Here is a 21,768-nt window from a genome sequence, read left to right on the forward strand (position 1 = left end):
TAGCGTGGCAAACAAAGTCTTAAATCAGCCGATAAACTATGTTATCCTCCATTTTACATTTAACAAACATTAAGTGTCACTCGCATGCAAAATTCAACCTTTTTATTTGTATAATGCATATTACTGAAACAAAAGTTGTTGGATTAAAATCCACTACCAAATCGTTAAACATAGCAACTGCCAAGTGTGGAGCAGGATATAGTAGCCAAAGCACTGGGGGGGTACCTATAGAGGTTGTAGTGCTTCAGTAAAATATGTACTGAATACCTAGTGTAAAAGTGTAAGAGAAGAGCTATGGTAGAATGTTTGAAACATACAAAATATACGCTAACACTAATAATTTTAGTTTTGAAAACTGAGCATCCAAAGCGTTATATAGCGTAAGCTGTATTGAAAAAAATGTCTCGAAACCATTCTGCTGGTTTGGATTGTTTTGTCAAAAAAAAAAAAAAAAATTGAATGCAAATTGGCAAGTGACTGTTGGTGTATCATGGAGGCACAACCAATCTCCGGGGTCACTTGACAAGCGTAAATTCATGTTCATATTATAATTATTATTATTATTATTATTATTATTATTTATTATTAGTAATAATATGTGACTGACAAATAACCTGCTTGGAGTGTTGACTGTTAAATAAAGCTTTGTTTTGCCTAAGTCAGCTGCAGTTGGTGCTGCTGCAATGCAAGCTTACTGTTTATATCAATTACGTGTAAATAAACAGTGTGTATTTTTATTTGTATTTAATTATTAAAACATGATTATTGTTCTATGCAACATATTTTTTAACTACATGTGGATGTTTTATTCCATTTATATGAATTACCTGTAAAAGAATAGGACTTTCAATCAAATGTAAACAAGTAGCTATGGTGACGTCACCAGTAAATTGTGCAAATTAGCACCACTGACGGTTCAAACCTTCCTTCGAAGGACAAAATGTATCCTTCGTTACAGCCCTGCTACATTGCATTACAGTGTTTATTATCATTATTTGTCCATCTTATGATAAAGATACTGAAAGTATCAGAAAATCTTGTGCCTTTTTATTCTGATTCAATGTATCTTTTTTTTTATTTTTTACTTACCACAGCTTAAAAGGGCATTATTGAACTTGACGGTCTTTAATAAAGATAATATTGTATTTTTTTTATTCTATGTGGCATTACAAGATGCCATCTTTTACTGTTTGTACTGTAGAGTAGGATGCTCTTAAACAGCTCTTAAATTGCAAACTGTTTTTTAAAATGTTAGTTATTTCACGGCATCAAACAAATACAGGTGGTAAATGTGCCTGAGGTGTTTTATTTTTAAGTAACTGTTAATTAACATTGCAATCATTTTCATCTTTTTAATTGTATAATGTAAGGCTTTGTGTCACGCATTGGGTGCTGCTGTTGCCTTCTGTGATATCCCAAAGGACTTTCTTGAAAATATGATATTTCATCTCAGGTTTTTTTTTTTTCCCTTCAATGTACAGTACAATATGTTAAATAAAGAACTAAATCTGAAACTGTCAAAAAAACATAAGAAAAAAAACATTTGGTTTTGAAACAGGCTGGTGGACAGAGTTTAAGTTTCATAATACAGCACTTAATTTTAATTTTTTTAATTTCCCCTTTGAGCTGTGAATGGGAAAAGGTCAACCTAAAGTGAAAAAGTGACCCCGACCAGAAAAATCACTCTGAGCCCAACTTAGACACTCCCATCATGTGTAGAACCTCGTTTGACTCGTAATGAATAAGGCTTTCAAGTAAAAAATACAAGGAGCACCTAACTCACTTTTGGCAAGTTGCCAGAGGAGGGGTAAGTGACGAGCTTTATTCGAACTTCAGCCCAGCCCTTTACCCTGTAAAGATATTTTTGGATAGATGTTAACAAGATCTACAAGAATCAAGCAAACATATTGGTATCTGTGGAGTGTGGATTTTTGAAGTTGTACTTGTCATGCATTGCTTATGACCAGTCCTAACCGAACTGGTGTTAATTCTTCAATTTTGCATTGTCTGGGGTTAGATCTATAGTAAAAAGTGTCAGGGTGTGCTTCCAGTGGCACTAGCTTGGAGCTGAGCGGTTATGAACTTGCGTGTGGAACTTAGATTTCTTTGTTACAGTGAGATATTTCAAACTACCAAAATCTCAGTTATTTCAAATAACAAAATACAAATGCTATGAATCGTTGGCTGTTGCTTCTACTTTTTATCCCAAAATATGTTCAGCACAAAGATCTTATTAAACGGGTTTCCTGTTTTGATGGTGTGCAGAGCAGAGATCGACTTACAGTACAGTATTCGTACTACTACTGGCTGCTTTGAAGTTTTAACCATAACACTATGTAACAAATTTTATTTATTTTTTGTTCCTGGGTAGTAAGTGTTATTTCCTAATTGCTTATGACTCAAAAGTATAGAAAATGGCTATTATTCCCCACAAACTTTGCTTTTGTGACCAGGACAGTGATATTTCAAAATATCACTAGTTCCAATGGGAAAACGGGCATATGTGTGTCTTTTCGTTCACATAAAGTCAGAAAAAAAACAACATATGAATCCAAATTAACATATATTTATACTAAAGTAGTACAAAAATGACTACAAAAGATTTAGAAGTGAGCAGTTTTTTGAGATTTACGATTATACTGTATTTACAGTATAATCGTAAATCTCAAAAAACTACTCACTTTGTATTACTTTATTTATAAATACATGTTAAATTTGGATTCATATGTTGTTTTTTTCTGACTTTATGTGAACAAAAAGACACATATATGCCTGTTTTCCCATTGGAAATAGTGATATTTTGAAATATCACTGTCCTGGTCACAAAAGCGAAGTTTGTGGGGAATAATAGCCGTTTTCTATACTTTTGAGGCATAAGCAATTAGGAAATAACACTTACTACCCAGGAACAAAAATTGTGTTACATAGTGTAATCTGCACTAAGCCTCGACAAAGACATTGCTGCTTTCTAAACAGGGCTCTCCCTGTCGCTGAAACCCAAGCAGTTAATGGTATTAAACTCACCTGAAGACGTTTAATGTGGGGTCTGCACAGATCTGTATTACAACTGGAATGATAATCATCATCATCATCATTTCGTTCAGTATAGGCACAAGTTCTTTAAATACAATTTACAGTATTTTGGAGCATTTCTACACTATTGTATTTATGCTGTTCAATGGTTCAGGCTATGTTCATACTGTAGCAAATTATGACAAACAAAATGTCACATTTTTTCATAGACACAATAATAATGCATTTCTTAGGCTTATGTTGGGAAAGCAGAATTATTTTCGGACAGACGACTTGATGGTGCCTTTCATGAGTTAGCCCTACTGTTAGTTTCAAGAAAACAAAACAAGATTCCTTTGGCCTTCTCTAACCTTTTTAAGCATGTTGTACATCATGTGGCTTTGGAAGCTAATAATTGCAATCATGCAGAGAATGTCAAACACATACTGTAGCTTTAATGACTGCAGTACTCCGATCTTCATTGGGGCTGTTTCACTATTGGCAGCTTACTGCTATGGAATATGTCTCAAACACCTTGTTTATTTTATTTATTTAGCTGATCTATGCACTTTTGTGCAACAGTTGTTATAAATTGTTTGTGAAGAAAGTATATGGGACTAGCATTTTATCCAAGACTTGTGCTTGTGCTAAACTTTTCAAATCAATCTGGTCATGTTATCTCAGCTGGCAGTTTTCTTGTATAGCACAAGCCAACAAGCTTGTAATGTTTAAGAGAAACTGTACTGCATTTTGCCTGTATTGCAATTGCATTGCATTTTAACATTTCAGAATATTGACTTTGGTACTTATACATGATTACGGTAAATGTTTTGCTGATAAGCACAGTTTTGACAGCTTTGAATGCATTATGCATAAAGACTCAAGACAATTTATAAGGTACTATATATTTCAAGCAGCAGTGAACAGCAAGGTAAAACCCTTCAACAGTGTTTCACGTTTGTGAGGCATCACTGCTTCTTGTCATCTACAGTAGCATTTACTGCTTAAATGCCTGTCATAGTTTAGATTTAAACAGAGTCTTTTGTATCACCTACAATGTTGTTAAGTTGTTTTATTGCCTGCTGTGTATGCATGAGAGAACAACTCCTGTAACATGAAGGCACTGCAGAAAAGTACCAGCCGGGTGAATTCCTGGCAGAGCGCAGCCTTCACCTGCGCCTGACATCAACTCATGGAAGCAGTTTGAAGTCCAGCAAACCAGGAGACAGGCATGAAAAAGGCTACATGAGTCTGTGACCTGAAATCATATGGGGTCGGATGATGTTGAAAAATGTCAACATTTGCTGCATACTCGCACGCTTGTAACAGTCATGGAGCATGACTGAGGAACTTCATAGAAGTTTGTAAGCATCCACATTTAAACCCCTCACTTAAAGAATATAGAGATGCCTAAATGGCTAACACTTAACGGCACATTCGAAAAGTTTCAGTCTGGTTTTCGTGCTGCACATAGCACCGAGACGGCTCTTGTCAGGGTTGTGAACGATCTGCTGACAAACTCAAGACTTGGGCTTTCCATCAGTATTAATTCTTCTTGATCAATCCTGCCTTTGATACTGTAGACCATTCCACCCCACTGAATCATCTTGAAAGCACAGTAGGACTGTCTGGCTTTGTTCTATCCTGGTTCAAATCTTATCTTTCTGATAGGTTTCAGTTTGTCTCAATTGGGGAGGTAAAATCGACATTATCGGAAGTTGTCTATGATGTTCCACAGGGCTCCATTCTAGTTCCCTTGCTGTTTTCATTATATATGCTATCGTTAGGTGACATTATCCACAGACATGGGGCGAACTTCCATTGCTATGCTAATGATACCCAGCTATATTTGTCCCTAAAGCCAGGAATTTCTTCTGCCTGAGTGTTATTAGCTACTTGCCTTACAGACATCAAGCATTAGATGTCACAGAATTTTCTAATGTTGAATTCAGATAAAACAGAGGTTATACTAGTGAGATCACAGAACCAACTAAAATGAAATGTGCGATTACACGAGCTTGACCCTTGCAGTCTCTCATCAAAATTTAAACTAGAAATTAAGAGTCTGGGGGTCATCTTTGATCCTGATCTCTCATTTGAGACTCATATTAGGGAAGTTACTAAAGTATCTTTTTAATATTTGAGAAATATTGCCAAACTTAGACCAATTATTTCCGTATCTGATGACGAGAGACTAATGCATGCCTTTGTTTCATCTAGAATTGATTATTGTAATGCACCTTTTTCTGGTGTCCCAAAACATGTGGTACCCCACTTCCAGCTTGTTCAGAATACTGCCACTAGAATTCTGACTAAAACCAGGAAAAGTGAACATATCCCCCTGGTTTTATACTAGCTCCTTATGCAGTATATAATTGATTTTAAGACTTTGATGTTAACTCACAAGGCCCTGAATGGATTAGCACCTAGTTATTTGCAGGACTTACTGACCCCTCTCCAAACCGCACTCATAGGTCTTCATTTTCTCGAATTAAACAAAAAAGCATGAAATACCGTAAACTCAAAGGAAAAAACTTTATGACAAACATCACTTGAAAGCATTATATATTTACCAAAAGCTACATATTTCTTATTGCATAGCTACTATGTTTTAAACAGAAGATATGTAAAAAAAAATAAATACTCTCCAAGTAATCAATTACATATGAACACTTATCACCAGTATGCACATTTCACAGTAAGACATACAACAAATGTAACACGTACATGCGTGCAACTTTTCTACATACTTCTTTTGGCTATAACAATGAAATTGAAACAGAATCGTTAAATGATTGAGAATACAACTAAATATGTTTGTTATACATAAACATTTGTTTTCTCAAGTCGACAGTAAAATGTCTTAATATACAGGAATGTAACTAGCAAACCTCTGATTATTAACAAAGCACTTCACTTGCCACACATACTTTTATAGCTTGTTTTCTGTGTACATAACTTAATAATAAGTTAATAACAATATCTGTTTATTTTGAGCGAATACAAGAATGATCACGTAACACTTCTTTTTTTTTTGTTTATTGTTCTGGTTCCGTTTGAAATCCCTGACTGGGCGTCCTTGTAAACATTTTGAGATGGTGTAAATTTTTTTTTTTCTATTGAATGCTGTCTGCTATTTCAGGAATAAGGGTCATTCTATTTGTTGGGAATTGCTTATAAATCCATAACATATAAATAACAATGCTCCAAGATCATTCCATTTAAAATGTGTCAATGCTTACAATGTGACATCTTGGAGTTTGATTAAACTTTTTCCAGTTGTTCATTGCTTTTCCTACAGTCCATTAAGCAACATGTTTGCATTATCCTTTATACCCCCCCCACCCCCACCAATATGAAAATCTGAAGATGCCGGACGGTATTTGGCTCTTTCAGACAGCTGCTTCCACTTCAATAGAAAACACTCTGAGTAACCTTGCCAGATTAGCTTGTGCTTTATGTAGCATATCAATTTGGGCATCATAATTTCCTTACTAATGCAGCAATAAACCACTGCAGAACTAAAGATAGACAAATATAAAAAGATTAACTAGAGGGAGGGGAAAACTGGCAATACTGTTCCAAGGCAGTGCAAACAACATTTGTTAACAGAGTTCCTGCATCAGAAGTACAAATAACAAGGAACCAGTTCTATAAAACACTCTGCCGACACACACAGATTACTAAATTAATCAATTTTTTTTTAGGATTATATCCATCGAGGCACAGTAAGCATTACACATTTTGACCCTTGTCTGATTATCTCTTAAGTTTTTCAAAACTTAGAAAAAGTGGATTTTGCTTTCCTTTTGTATTTCATCTTAAACGAGTACAGTATGTTTCACTTGGCTCCGTTACATTACTGTATGTTTAAGTAATTATTCATAAAACACATTTTTAGTTCCAGACCCAAGTTGTGTTGACGTTTGGTTTTTCAAAAGAAGCAGGTGGTCACTGCTTGAATTTCCCAGCCGCTCTGCAGTTTCTCAAAATTTGTCCTGGGCATTAAAATGACTAATACAGTAACGCAGTAATCACAAATGTAAATACGGAGGCCCTAACAGCAAGTGCAATTTTTATTGATATTCAAACTTTTGTGTATTAGTTTACACCATCAACACAAAAAAAAAAAAAAAAAGTAATTTCATGGAAGCTTTTGATAAAACAGTGCTTTTTTGCTTTGGAATCATTCAGCATACAGTATATCTTAGGCATTTACTAGTCGGTTTTTTTCACATGCTATGTTAAGCCATCTCTCACCTACATGAGATTCCACACAGTACATCCCATTATTGACAAGAATATCCGCAGGCTTCCCTGTGACCAGCCTCTACTGAGGCATGTGCCTGTTCAGCCATCAGCAATGTGGTTAGAAGCAAAGGATAATTCCTGATTAACACTCCCTGGTGCCTAGTTTCCTGACAACAATAAAGTTGATCTTGAATCAGAAGTTGCAATGCATAATAGCAAAGATGAAAACACTATTAAACCACTATGTTTAGCCACAACAGCTGCTAATCAAGAGTTATATGTGTGTTATGTTATTTTACAAAACTAGGGATGTTAGTGTCTCACTAGATATACAGTACACTCCAATTTACTGTATACAAATGCATGCTGAACTTCTCTGTAGGGAAACTGCCTTATGCTTGTTCTTAATAGTCTTGAGTAAACATTAACTGTACACATGTGGCACAGCTTTGATAACGCAAGAACAAGATTGTCATTTAGAATGCAGTGAAGTTTAATGGTAAATAAAAGTATACTATCTACGAAAACAGTGAGTTGTGCTCCTTCCAAGAGACAAACAGGAAGTGATGTTCAAGCTGTAACACACTCTAATTACAGTTGCTTTCAGCACATACAATTCAATTACGAGCCACGGGCAGCTCAATTGGTTTAACATTTTTAAATAATGACGAAAATATCTTCGGCGCAGATGCTGAGAGACTCCAGGATGACACAGGTTCAATAATTAAAAAGACGAACGTTCCATCTGGAATTTCATGGTTTCTCAAAGTTGCCAATGTCAGTCTTAATAAAACTAGAATAAGATCATGAAGATATTGAAGATGCAAGTCGACGGCTGGCCATTAGTGCTAGAACTCTTCAACAATGCATCCACATTGAACACCACACATGTTGGTATAACCGACAACATAAGCTTGAGAGGTCCAGGACTGTGCTGCTACCTGGTAGAACTCAGTAGAAAAGCTTGACCGGAATCACCACAATTGCAAGCAATTCATACATTTTTCCCTGGTTTTGTGGTACTCAGAATAATGGCAAAATAATACCAATATATGTAAGCAATAAGAGCGATACAGGTAATTACCAGGCATTATATGACTGTTTGGGTAATGGGTAATGGGGCCCGAGATGAAGTCGAGGCTCTATTACAACCAAATGGTCGTATAATGTCTGGTAATACCTGATGAGGAGGGTCTTACTGCTTACATACTTCAATGTTACAGCACAATTTCCTATATTTTTGTATTGATTTTCACTGAATTTATTAAAGTTTTCCTTTTTTCTTTTTTTTAAGCATTCTAAAATGAGCATTCTATAAATGTAGCCCTCCATAACAACAATCTTCTCTATAAAACGAGTGTACAAAAAAGCATTTTTAAAACTGTATAAGTTTTACTTTGAAAAAGAGAACAACAGAGAACACAAGAAAAAAAAAAAAAAAAAAAAAAAAATAATATATATATATATATATATATATATATATATATATATATATATATATATATTATATATAATAGATATATATATATATATATATATATATATTATATTATAATATTATATTATTATTATTATTTATTAGTCTGAGCTAAAATGTTTCCATGAAAATAAACTGAGAACACAGTTTGGAAAAAAAATATTGTGCAACTCTAATAATAATAATAATAATTTGTCTTTTTTTTGGTAATTGATTTGAATATTTCAGCTCTCAAAGAATATAACTCGATATACCGTAGTGGTGTCCCTCTATATTTTTGACAGCTGCATAAAATTTTGAGATATTTATTTAAACTCTGGCAAGTGTTTTCCTTGAAATTTGTGTTTTTATTCTTTTCCTTTAAACAGTCTCAAAAAACGTGAATTGCCCAAACTGCTAGTTTTCTGGAATATTTTTCAATTCTATTTCAATTAAATCAAGTCGCTGCTAGGCAACACTCATATGTCTAGCACTAACAGTAGTACTGATGGTATGTTTTTCAGTTTGTCCGACAGTACTTCTCTGCACTACTAGTAATACTGCTGGTATGTTTTTCAGTTTGCCTGACTGTACTTCTCTGCACTACTAGTAGTACTGATAGTATGATTTTCAGTTTGTCCGACAGTACTTCTCTCTGCACTACTAGTAGTACTGATAGTATGATTTTCTAACCTACAACTAATCTGATAACATAAAAAGTTACTTAAACATACTTTCTGACGCTGGTCTAGAGACAAGGGAAATCATGTATGTGACAGGACACAGTAATGAAAGCTCAATTCACAGCTACTGGACAGCAAATTAACTTGGAGGACATGATTGGTTCACAATTCTGTCATCGGCTGGATCCAAACAACACCTTCCCTCAAAAATAGCCAGTCAAATTCCCAACCGTGCACCAGCCAATCCACTCCCTGCCTGCTTGAATGACGCCCCGCCTCGAACAAGTTTCAAGTCAGACTCAATACTACACTGACTATTCAACAATTGTACATGTCCAGAAAAATTATAATAAGAAAGAGTAAGACCCCAATACATAAATGTGTTAGCAATAATAATAATTTTAATAATAATACTACTACTTTACGTGTATATCGTTTTTCTATTCCAATCAGGTAAATATAGGTTTTTAAAGTTTTGTTTAAAAGAGAAAATAAATAAATAAATCGTTTTCTAATAGCGATAGCGCCCTCTCGATGCTGGCTCTACCATATGGTAGACGACCTTGACTTCCGTTTGCACCCTCGCCTACGGCATAAGCCGTGTCGCAGCCATCTACCACATGGTACAGCCCGTATCGACGGGCTCTATCACTTAAGTATTTTTCATTCATATATATATATATATATATATATATATATATATATATATATATATATATATTATATATATATATATATACATGTGTGTGTGTGTGTGTATGATTAGATTAACGTTTATTAAGAAGTGTCTCCTTCAATAGAAGTGTTAAGGCTGTATAATTAAAAATAAGGAGGACATTGACAAATACACTGACTTCTAATGTTTGTCTTACAAATAAGTTTCTTTTTGTGTTCCTATAACATCTAATGATCAGCTTTTAAAAGTTAGGAATAAAAAAATAAGTACTACAATTATCTAATAAGCACATTAGCCTCTAACCTTGACATTCACAAAAATGTATTTCAGAAAAGTAACATGTGTTTTAAAAATCAATCTAATTACATTTTAAATGAACAAATTAGCAATCTTTGTCCAGGCTGTACCTACGTCACAAAATTAGAATAATTAAAAAAAAAAAAAAAAAAAAAAAAAAAAAAAATGAAAAGCACTTTTCTTTATCATGTCACCTGAAGGATTGTTTTCCCTTCCTACATACTGTAGCTTTGTAGATATTTAAACATAATCAATTTCAGGAACACACGTACAAGCGGTGTTTAACTGTTTTGACAGGCTATTCTACAAATGTGTGCATAAAAAGCAATGACTATTGGTCAGCAAATGGAAGCCTCTCAAGGAACATTATTAAGAAACTTGTTAGTGACTAGGCAAGGCAAACAGACTCTAAACTGATGTCCTAGCCGGTTTATGAACATGGGGCTTTTCTCATGAGTAACATGCTGTTACAACGTGGCTAAATTACAAAATTGGTAAAAAAAAAAAAAAAAAAATTAGCCTAGAATTCCAGAATGCAGATTTTCTCCAATGACAATTAATATTTTTTGTTAAAGAAATTGTTTTTTTCTCTCTCTTCCAAAATGTACACAAAAAAATACACAAAATAAAAAAAAAAGTTATTAAAATAAACACAAAAAGCTCCATACTGGTTCACCAGATTTAATTATATCCAAAAACTACTGTCAAATGTGTGTAAACATAGTAAACAGCATACAAAGGCAACACTAACAGCTACACTAACCTGGAGTAATTTTATCTAGTTTCGAACAAGATACCCTGTCGGCACTAAGGGGTAGTGTGGGGATACCTAGCAGGTGCTGCAGTTTATCACAAAACCTTCAAAAATAATTGGAAGTGACAACCAGCAGTACCACAAATGATTTATTAGTCTTTCACTCAGCTTTCCAGCTTCCTCAGGGCCAGAATAAATAATTTAAGAACTCCGTGTCTTCAAATCATTCATTCTTCCCTATGCAGCCAAACTGCATTCAATTGTATTGGGTATTTAGCTGAATTTATAAGAACTTTATTTATCATTATTATTACATTGTTCCCCTCTTATAAGGCAATTCTGTATACCGTGCGGATTCCATTCGTCTCCGAATGCCTTTCCACTGGCACTTTCATTCATGTTGCAAATACTGTAGCACAATCTCAATACGCTGGCTCCTGACTACAGCGTTATAAAGGGGGAGCACAGGATTATTACTATTGTAACACTATTCTGTACGAAAATGTTTCATCTTAAAAAGTCTTAATTAAACTTTCAAAATATAATTACAACAAAATGTATATTCTGCTTCTACAGTACTTCAAAGTAAGCCGTTTGCTGTGGTATAAATTAAAAAAGAATATATGCCCACAGAAATGTTACACATACTTTCTTATACATTTTTGTACTGGAGAAGTATCTTTTTGTGGTTTCTTTTTTTCTGCTTTTTGTCAGCTATATTTTCCCCTACTTATCTCTCACATGCTTGTTTCCTGTTTGACAATGTATTCAAGTCCCATGACACTTTACATTATGTAAGTGGAAGTTGCATCAATTTATATTTCTTACCTGCATTTTACTCAGCTGGTTAACTACACACTTTTTTTTATCTTTCACTTTGTGCAAACATACATGTACAGTACCTAATGAGTCCATGCTTGATGCATTGAGTAAGAGCTTTGCATTTCTCCTGCTATAAATGTTTTTCTTATATTAATATTCTGGCAGATTAGGCTATCAGGGGGCTTCAGTCACTAGTTTGTACTACTGAGATCTGCTAGAAAAAAAATCTACTTGTCCTTCTTGTCCCCTCCCAGTCGCAGAAAACACATACAAAAAGGTAGAATATAGCTTGTAGGATTTTGGTTTTATTTAACAGTCAATTAGTGATTAACAGGTGCGGGTCTAGCCTTGTAGCTTGACTGGTTCACTAAATTGTTCAAGATACGCATAAAGGTTCCCTATGACCCCACCTCACCTCAACAAATGTATAACATACTTTAATGATATGTTCCTTTCAGTGCAGTTTGGAATACATTTGCTAGTAAATTTAAGTAACATACTAAGATTACAACTATAATATTCAAATATAAAAATACCTTCTGTCTGTTTTTTTTAACTCTCTCTATAAGCTGAATCCAACTCCTGATGTACTGGTGTTTTAGTTTCTTGCACCACAGATCACTGCTAACTATTACTGCTGCTTTGTGGAATTTTTTTGATGTTCTTTCAGTTTTGAACCCCATATTTTTAAAGGACTTGTGTATAACCTGTCAAGTTTCTCTGCATTTTTGTTCTGTTTTTCTACCAAAATGCACGCAATATTTACAGTTGGCTCCATCAAATTCTGCAAAGACTAAATATGTTTTCTCTTTTGTTTATTTCAATTATACACGTGTACAACATTTTGTCCCATGATGGCTAACTGGAACACTGCTACACAATTTTGGTCTATGGTGTAAAAGACAAAAACAAAGCTGACAGTAACAAATATTCATGATATCAAACCTCCTGGTTGCATGTGGAAATATATTTTAAAAGTAGAACCTGGCAGAAATGAATAATTGAGAGGTTATAGAAACTGTACAGAGTCCTGGAGAAGATTCTGGACCAAGCCTCATTTGGGGTTTTGGGACCATGACAACTGTTGTGCATTTTAAGTAGTATTTTGGTATCTTCAAAAATAGAATATATTAAAAACAAAAATCCCACAAAAGCAGTGGTCCACCAAATGTTATCCATTTACTACCACTGCAGAATGACTGGGTGGGATATTTATTATTCTTCTTACCTCAATAATGGGTTTCCAAATTATTAACATCCTTATGGGCATTTTTAATGAACACCAAACAGATCACCTACTGGAATCATATTGCATTGGTAGGAAACGGTTAACAAGTAATAGTGGTCTAAGTGGTGTTAACAGGCAACACATGCATCTTCCCATGCACCACAGACGAGCTGTGGTGGGCCAACACTTTAAGAACATTAGAAATCAGAGTGGTAACAGAGAAACGCAATCTGGGAGTGGCACAACCCGTGGGATGCAATGCCTGCCTTGGTGAAGCAGTTAAGAGTGACACTGTGGGGAAGAGGTATATGTAAAACTGTGCCTTTGTATTTCAATCTAATCGGAGGTAACAACTTCATGACACAAGCACTGGCAGCCTGGATGGCAGCACTCTAGCCTGTGGGCACATTCGTGGTAAGGGTACATCCTGGACTTAACTCCATCAATCAACGCCCAAGCATGAATTCAGGAAGTGATGAATTAGTGAAGATAAAGTGATTGTAATGAAATCTACAGGCGAGTTTTCTTTATGCAGACATATAACATCCCAATGGCACTAATCACAACTGAAAGGATGGTTAACCTGATACCTTTGCATAGTCTCCTTCAGAAGCTTTAATTCCAAACCTTGCACAGAATATCTTATATGTAAAGAACGGACTCGCACAGAGATTCCACTGCATCAATAAAATTATCAAAACAAAAAATAAGAAGGGGCTCCCAAGTGGCACACCCAGTAAAGGCACCCCACATGGAGTGCAGGATGTGCCCTATAGCCTGGGATCACAGGTTCAAGTCCAGGATATGTCACAGCCAACCGTGACCAGGAGTTCCTAGGGGGTGTCCTCCAGCACTATAGGTCTGGTGGCCTCGCTGTGTATGCGCAGTGTGAAAAATGACAGATTGGCAGGAGTCCGTTTCAGAGGATGCGTGTTCCAGCCTCCGTTCCCCGAGTCGGCAGGGGGGGGGCTGCAAGCAGCAAGCCTCAGATACAGATAATAACTGGGCACACTAATTTGGGTAGAAAACCAGAGACAAATAATATATAAATAAATAAATGATAACTAAAATTTTTTGGAGACCTCTTTATGTATTTACTAAAATGATTTTATTTAAAAAACTTTTTTTTTAGATCATATCTAGTAACAAAGTTGTTCAAGATCCCCATTGTGTGTAATACATAATAGACACGACACTGTAACAGGTAGTTATATGTTTTTATTAAGTATTTACGGAAAGTTACACACAATAATAATAATTATCCTTTAAATGTGTTGTTTCTCGTATAGGATTTATGTAATGACAACGTTCGATTGGACAGAGTAGTATTTAGTCGCAAGATGTTAGTTTTTATTTTTATGCAAAAAAATACGTATTCACATACACGACAACGGTTTTGTAGACCAAGTAATGTTACTCATTACGTCAATAAAAAAAAATTTTTTTGAAGTCAGGATAATTTATTAGTTATTACAGTAAGTAAATTTGAAACAAAAATACAGTTTGCTATGTCAATCTTAATTACTAAAGAACTTATATATATATATATATATATATTTTTATATATTTGGTACAATATATCAGTTGTCAAAACAATGCCACATTTTAAACCACATGTATTCTGCAACAGTTTCTCTAGAATTGTATAAATTACATGGAACATAAATTAAAACATAATAAACCCATGAAGAGTAATTAAACTACTGGGCCTATAGGTCTAACAGTTCCTGCATTACATCTCAACCCGTTAAAGGGTACATCAGCACTACATGAAAGATAAAATATAAATTATCCCACCTTTCTGTTCTGAATGTATTTGGTCATTGTATAATAATCCGTATGCGCCCAAACATCTCCATCATGCCATTCTGTTATGTCCAAAATCACTGTTCTCAAGTATCTCTTGTGAAAAAAAAAACAAAAAAAAAACATGACTTCCGTATGTGCCCTGACATGTACTCTGAAACATACCGGCTCAGGCCAATGAAGCGTTGTATAAGCTATATTACCTCTGTGTGGAAACACACTAGTCTGTGTGACAAACATGGTCAGTCTAATTCTACATAAGGAACTTGTACCTGCTTTCATTTTGTGTACTAGACAGCTTTCACACTGCACATGTTTTCTTCGCATGTTATATTTTGATGTATTATTATGATTTAAAAAAACACAAAACAAACACCTATGTGCTGTGTAAGTGGTTGCAGGGAAAAGAAACCCAAGACGGAGTTGCTGTCATTTCCAACTATGAAGGGACCTACCCACAATTACAGCAGCACTGTGTTATTTCAATATGTCCCCAAAGTCTTAGATACAGCTCCAGCTGATTCGGAATATCTGCAGAATGAACATGTATCAAATAAACTAGCAAATGAGATTCAGAAACTATGTATTTCCTTTCGGAATGAGGTCTTTGAGGATGATCCGACCTAAAAAAATAAATATTGCATTTTTTCATCTTTCGTATTTGGTTTTCATTTGCATTTCCTGACACAACACATGCACAATCGTCTACACACCATTGAGTTGCAAAGTCAAATTCGGACACAAATTCCATCTCCCTATCAGTTTCTGAATAATCTGATGTTGAAATATTGTCTGGCATTATTTCGGACATTCCCTGTATAAATTGTTTAAAATTGCAATTGTGTATATTCTGAAACAAATGTTACTTTATTCACATATCCTTAGAAATGGCAAATTAATAATAATAATAATAATAATAATAATATAATAATAATCTTTAAAGCAAAATACAGTGCCCTCCCATACTATTGTATATGAAATTCATGAAAATATATTATTATGTACAGCTTTGTGTGTTATCTTCCTTCACTTTCTATCACATATTAACTCGATTAGGCATAGATTCAATGAGATTATAAGAGATTCACCATTTGCCCCTCCACAAATACATTGTGCATCTGTTCCACACTGGAAGGTATTTGCATCCTGGCCCCCAGCTTTTAGATGTGTTCTACCAAGTTTAAATAAGGACTATGGGCAATCCATGGCAGCTGCTGGATTGCCTTCTTTAGTATGTGGAGCCACATCTTGGTATACAGTCATTGCAATATCAAGCTGGTGCCGTAACTTACACAGAGGAAAGAGTCGCTTTTGCATAATTTGGTTTCACGCATCTGCGTTGGTAAGGAGCCATGCAATTGTGTTGTGGAACAACTGCAAATAAGTAAACTAGTGGACTCGGAAAGTTCAGTGACTCTACACCTACAGCAGTGTTAACAATCAGGTAATCTAGGGCCGGTTTTTCAAAAAATCGGATTTCCGTTTTTGATCTGGATTATATTATGCAATTGGGTTTTTCAAAACGATCAGGATTACTGTGATCCACTTTTTGTTTTGGTAATCCGACTGCACTTTTAATCACGATTAAATGTTGCAATTGGGTTTTTCAGAATTTAAAAGAGAATATCATGATTACTTTGCTCCAGAATACCAGGATAATTGTGATCTTACTGCAGAGTGGATTTAGCTTTTAAATGATCATAGAACAGCGATATTTTGTTTGCTCTTTCATAGCAAATACACACTATATATCAAAATTGAATGATACTATCATATTTAATTTTTGTATTCATGCAAGCAAAAAGGAAAAACACATATTTAGTGGTATAGCTTTAATATATGCCTCCTTAAAGCTCATCTCCCGACTGATGAGGAAGACAATGAAGTTGTATTTTTATTCAATCTAGATTTATTCATTTAATCTCTGTTAAGTATGCATACATAAAATAACAATTTTTAATTAGTTATACATGCACTAACATTAAAAGTGATCTGTGTGATTTTTGTTAATATAAAACAACATAAAGTTGTTTATTACTCATTATTACCACAAGCTTATTTCTTTTGGTAAATTAGGCTGTATTTTAAAAAATGGACAAAAAAAAAAAAAAAAAAAAACGACACTACACACTATTAAAAACTAGCCCACTTCAAAAAACTGGATTTCTTAATCATGATTATTTGTTATCTGGATAAATGTAATCCAGCTGTGATATTTTCTGAAAAAATTGATCAAAATGATCAGATAAAAGTAATCTCGATCACAAAACATCAGATTACAAAATCCAGACCAGTTACCCAACGCTCCACAAGTTTTTTTAGTATATTCAGTACACTGTTGTGGAATGAGAGAACGTCTGCTTGCTAAATAATTGTTTTGAGCAGTAAATTAGTTTCTGCATTTTAGTTCAGTTTAGATCACTGTACATAAGGTCATTTTAATTAATTTTCACATATGCTATTCACATTCTAAAAGGTATTGACAATGTCGACCCAAGGGAATTTTTCAACCTGAAAAAAGAAACAAGGACCAGGGGTCACAAATAGAGATTAGATAAAGGGGCATTCAGAACAGAAAATAGGAGGCACTTTTTTTACACAGAGAATCGTGGGTGTCTGGAACCAACTCCCAAGTAATGCTAAACTGACACCCTGGGATCCTTCAAGAAGCTGCTTTATGAGATTCTGGGAACAATAAGCTACTAACAACCAAACGAGCAAGATGGGCTGAATGGCCTCCTCTCGTTTGTAAACTTTCTTATTTCTAAAACTGGTTATTTATTTATTTATTTATTTTTTCCAGCCAAGAAGAAATAACCTTTACTTTGAGCTGACATTTGACTTAATAAACATTTGGTAGTTTCAATGAAAGCCTACATTACATTAAAGCATAAGACTGGAAGTTTAAAATAAACTGTCACACACAAGGTCATCTTAATAAAAATATGTGATTTAGTTTTTTTGTTGGAATAGTGGTAGTGGATTTGAAGTGTACCTCAACAGAATTACAGTAGCAACTAAAAATAATGGCTGTTTGAATATGCCCGATATACACCTGTATATCGGAACTTTATTAAGAGAATCATAGAATACAGCTTGTCTAAAAGCATGATGTCTATAGCAATAACATGGCCTGGGGCTAATAATGTGGCACTGAAATAGTTAATGTTCTCTAGAGATCACCTGTAATGGACAGAATCAAAGAATAAAACTATGTACTAACTTTAAAGACCATGTCAAAATATCTGGTCTATATCACTGTTACACCCAGAGATTAAAGCAATGCGAAGTAAAAAGGAATATTTTTTATGAACAGCACTGGTAATGAAACTTGGGTACCAAACACTAAGACATAAACTAAGTGTGTTGTCTCTATGCAGTTGTAAACTTAAAAGTGCCACAAAACCTCAACATGTCTGAAGCCAAAATCATAGTCACCAAGTCACTGACATTAAGCAGGCAGGGTTTATATTGTAACCCCAAACATACGAAGTTACTACCTCAAACAATTTCTGAGATATGAGGCTTCAACACTGGAGGGAAGGGGCAATTTTACCAAAAAAAAAGGTACATTTTTATTGTAATAAGCCCAAGGCTGAACTTGACTTTGGGAATCACAAAAAAAAAAACATGTCATGCTACAGGTGTACAGAGTATGAAAGCAAACTCTTGGTTTATGTGCTGCAGTGACATCAGCAGCAGGTTTTCAAACTCATACAAGCTTACAGGGATGCTTACTAATAAATAACAATACATAACGATTTTCTTCACACCATACTAAACACACTCAACATAAGTAGATATGTGGAGGTGTACATTTACTTATGACTGAACTGTGTGTGTATGTACTTCAGAACCTAGAATATTAAAAAAGAAAAAACAGCCAAACCATTGAATTAATTAGTCAAATAATTATAATGGGACAACTGCATTTTCTGCAGAGGCATGAGTAGTCGGTATGTCCACCCGACTATTTTGTTTCATATGTACATTTATAAGATGCTAAGCTACACTGTCTAGTACATGACATAGGCTATACAAAACTATGCACTTTCAAGTCACATTTAAATATTCCGCAATACTGTACCTTGAGCAAAACACGCCTCCAGGACTGGATTGCTTACCCCTGATCTCATTTAATAATCAATTTAACCACTCAACCAAAAACATCTGTATTATGTATATGTTTCTCTCATACAAAGATTACTTAGATTAAAAAAAAAACTGTTAAAACACAACAAGCATGTACAACACTCTCTTGTAAACTGTAGTCCATGTTGTAGACTATAATCCATCCTATGTTCTACTTATTGCCTAGTTCAATACCTATTTTCAAGGTTATTATGACTTGCTAAAATACCTACATAGAATTGGATAGTGCAACAACTTTGTCAACACATTAATGCCAGTCAGCCCTATGAAAACATTATGACCCCTTCGTGTAACAGATATAATCTTTATACGATGAAGGGTTAAATTTGGCATAGTAGAGGAAAATATATCTTTTGTACTTTGAAATGGCTGTATGACATAATGCCAATACTGTACAACCCTACATACCATGTGTATAAAATAACAATTTCTAATTTCTCAGCAAAAACTAATTATGTCATACTGTAAGTCGAATTCTGTATCCTTTCCGATAAACATAAAACAGCCCGAGAGGTAACTTTAATTTTCCACCTCAGAATAATGTGCAAATCTAATCTTATTCAGAAACAATGCAGCATCTAAATGTAATAATCTCAAAATTAAGTTATAAATAATTTAAAACTTGTCATGAAGAGGCATTAATATTTCAATGGATAAATAATTTACTAAATAATCAAATAAATAAATAATGAAATACATAAATAAATCATCAGATAAATAAGTCCACAAAGCAACCCGGACAAAGAGCCTCTGAAATAAACAGCACAGCTACCGCACTAATAACATTTTCTTCACTTTTGGTAATTTTATATTTGCAAAAATGCAAAACCAAATTTTCATGACAGAAGCACATTTTTACACTGCCAGTAGAAATGACTGTGTATGTAATTCACAAGGATATACTTACTGATTTGAAAATAATGTGTCTGTCTATATATTTTCTCATACATTATTGAAAATAATTTCTTGTGTATCTTCTATTGAATTTCATAAGTTATTTATTTTGTTGACTTATTTATTGTAAAATAAGAGGATAGCCTTGCTTTAGCATCCTAAATGCAGCTTCATTTTTAATACTCACTTTCTACAGATGCCTGTTCACGGCTCTCTCTTCTTGATGAAGACCCTAAAACACAAACCTTATCATTATAAAGGTTCACAGTTACAACTTCAGAACAGGGACAATGTTCATTTACTGAACATAGCAATATGGCTGGTTAAAATGTACAGAAAGACTAAAGTAAGTGCATTGTAGTGCTTTAACCTAAAGCAATTGGGAGCCACTTCGTAAAACAACAAACCTGGGCAGGCTGTGACAGTAGAAACAGACGTATTATCAGTATATACTTCACACACAAACAGACAGAAATTTCTGTTCTTCACAAAATGGAGGAAAATCTTACAGCATGCATTTTTATTTAAAAAAAAAAAAAAAAAAAAAGCATTACCCCTGACATACAAATATTTGCTTGCAAAAGTCTGAAAAACTAGCAATGGCATTTGCATGTTACATGCTACAAAAATATTTTACTTTCTCACTGATGAATACAGTGGTACCCCATTACAATGCGGTTGCAGGGTTTTTTTTTTTTTCCTAGAGCAGCCCTCCTTGGAGTGAATCTTATTAAGAAAACCTCTTAGTTTTTCGTTGTCATTTAGCCATCTATGCAATGTAGATTCTGTAACATTTATATCTTTTGAAACTTCTGCTTAAGTTTCACCTTTTTGTACTCTGTACACTGCAGTTTCATTTCAACAGAGAAGGATTTTTGTTTTTGCTGTCTGTCATACTTTGTACTTATAGGAGCCTGGGTGGTCCACTGGTTATAGAAACAGACTTGCAACCAGGAGGTATCCGGTTCAAATCCCAGCTCAGCCACTGACTCACTGTGTGACCCTGAGCAAGTCACTGAACCTCCTTGTGCTCTGTCTTTCGGGTGAGACATTCTTGTAAGTGACTCTACAATTGATTCGTAGCTCACATATAAAGAGCTTTGTGATGGTGGTCCACTATGAAAGGTGCTATATAAAAATAAAGATTATTATTATATATCTGCAACAGCCACAACTTTACCGTGTTATAACCAATTCCACACTATAACAGATTAGGTTATAACAGGGTAGCACTGTAGTTTAACCTTCCTTGTGGCATCAACCTCCAAGTGGTTTAGTTACTGTATTTCCAAATAGAAAATCCATTAAATACAATATTTACTTTATCTTTTTTTTTTTTTTTTGCTGTGTTAAGCAGAAATCTGAATACATGGGATTCTTAAAACCAGTATTACGACGTTAAATGTGTAAAAGATTCAAATTATTTTGCATTATTATTTAACACATTGAAATGTCATATAAAGTTTTGCAGCATTACTCTTTTGTTTTTAAGAAACTAAAGAAATAATACTGTAGTAGAACATTTCTTCCTGTGACCTAAAGCTATATTTGCCTTTCAAATCTTATGTTTCAGATACCCTGTGTTTGTTGGTTATTCATAGTAAATGAGTGGTAAAAATGTTTCGGTCCTTTCTGAACTGCAATCCGTGGCACCAACTATTAAGAAACACAAGTTACAATACTCTTTATGGCATGGTTTACATGTAAAAGTAAGTATTTTGGCATGCTATTTTATTA

The 21,768-nt window shown here is 34.4% G+C and overlaps 1 protein-coding gene across 6 annotated transcripts in view; it reads right to left on the minus strand.

The window, feature by feature from the left end:
* Positions 1-21,768, minus strand: part of tbc1d5 (TBC1 domain family, member 5) — a 182,565-nt gene that overhangs the window by 153,139 nt on the left and 7,658 nt on the right. For 3 of the 6 annotated variants that reach the window (XM_041246403.1, XM_041246404.1, XM_041246408.1), the window contains exon 2: positions 20,219-20,263. The exons of 2 other annotated variants lie outside the window; for them this stretch is intronic. The gene's annotated coding sequence lies outside the window, so the exon portion shown is untranslated. Of the gene's footprint in view, positions 1-14,976; positions 15,082-20,218; positions 20,264-21,768 lie in introns of all 6 variants that reach the window. One more of the 6 variants, XM_041246406.1, reaches the window with a different exon arrangement.

Source organism: Polyodon spathula, chromosome 3 (genome assembly GCF_017654505.1).
Source record: "Polyodon spathula isolate WHYD16114869_AA chromosome 3, ASM1765450v1, whole genome shotgun sequence".
In the NCBI taxonomy this organism is placed as follows: Eukaryota; Metazoa; Chordata; class Actinopteri; order Acipenseriformes; family Polyodontidae; genus Polyodon; species Polyodon spathula.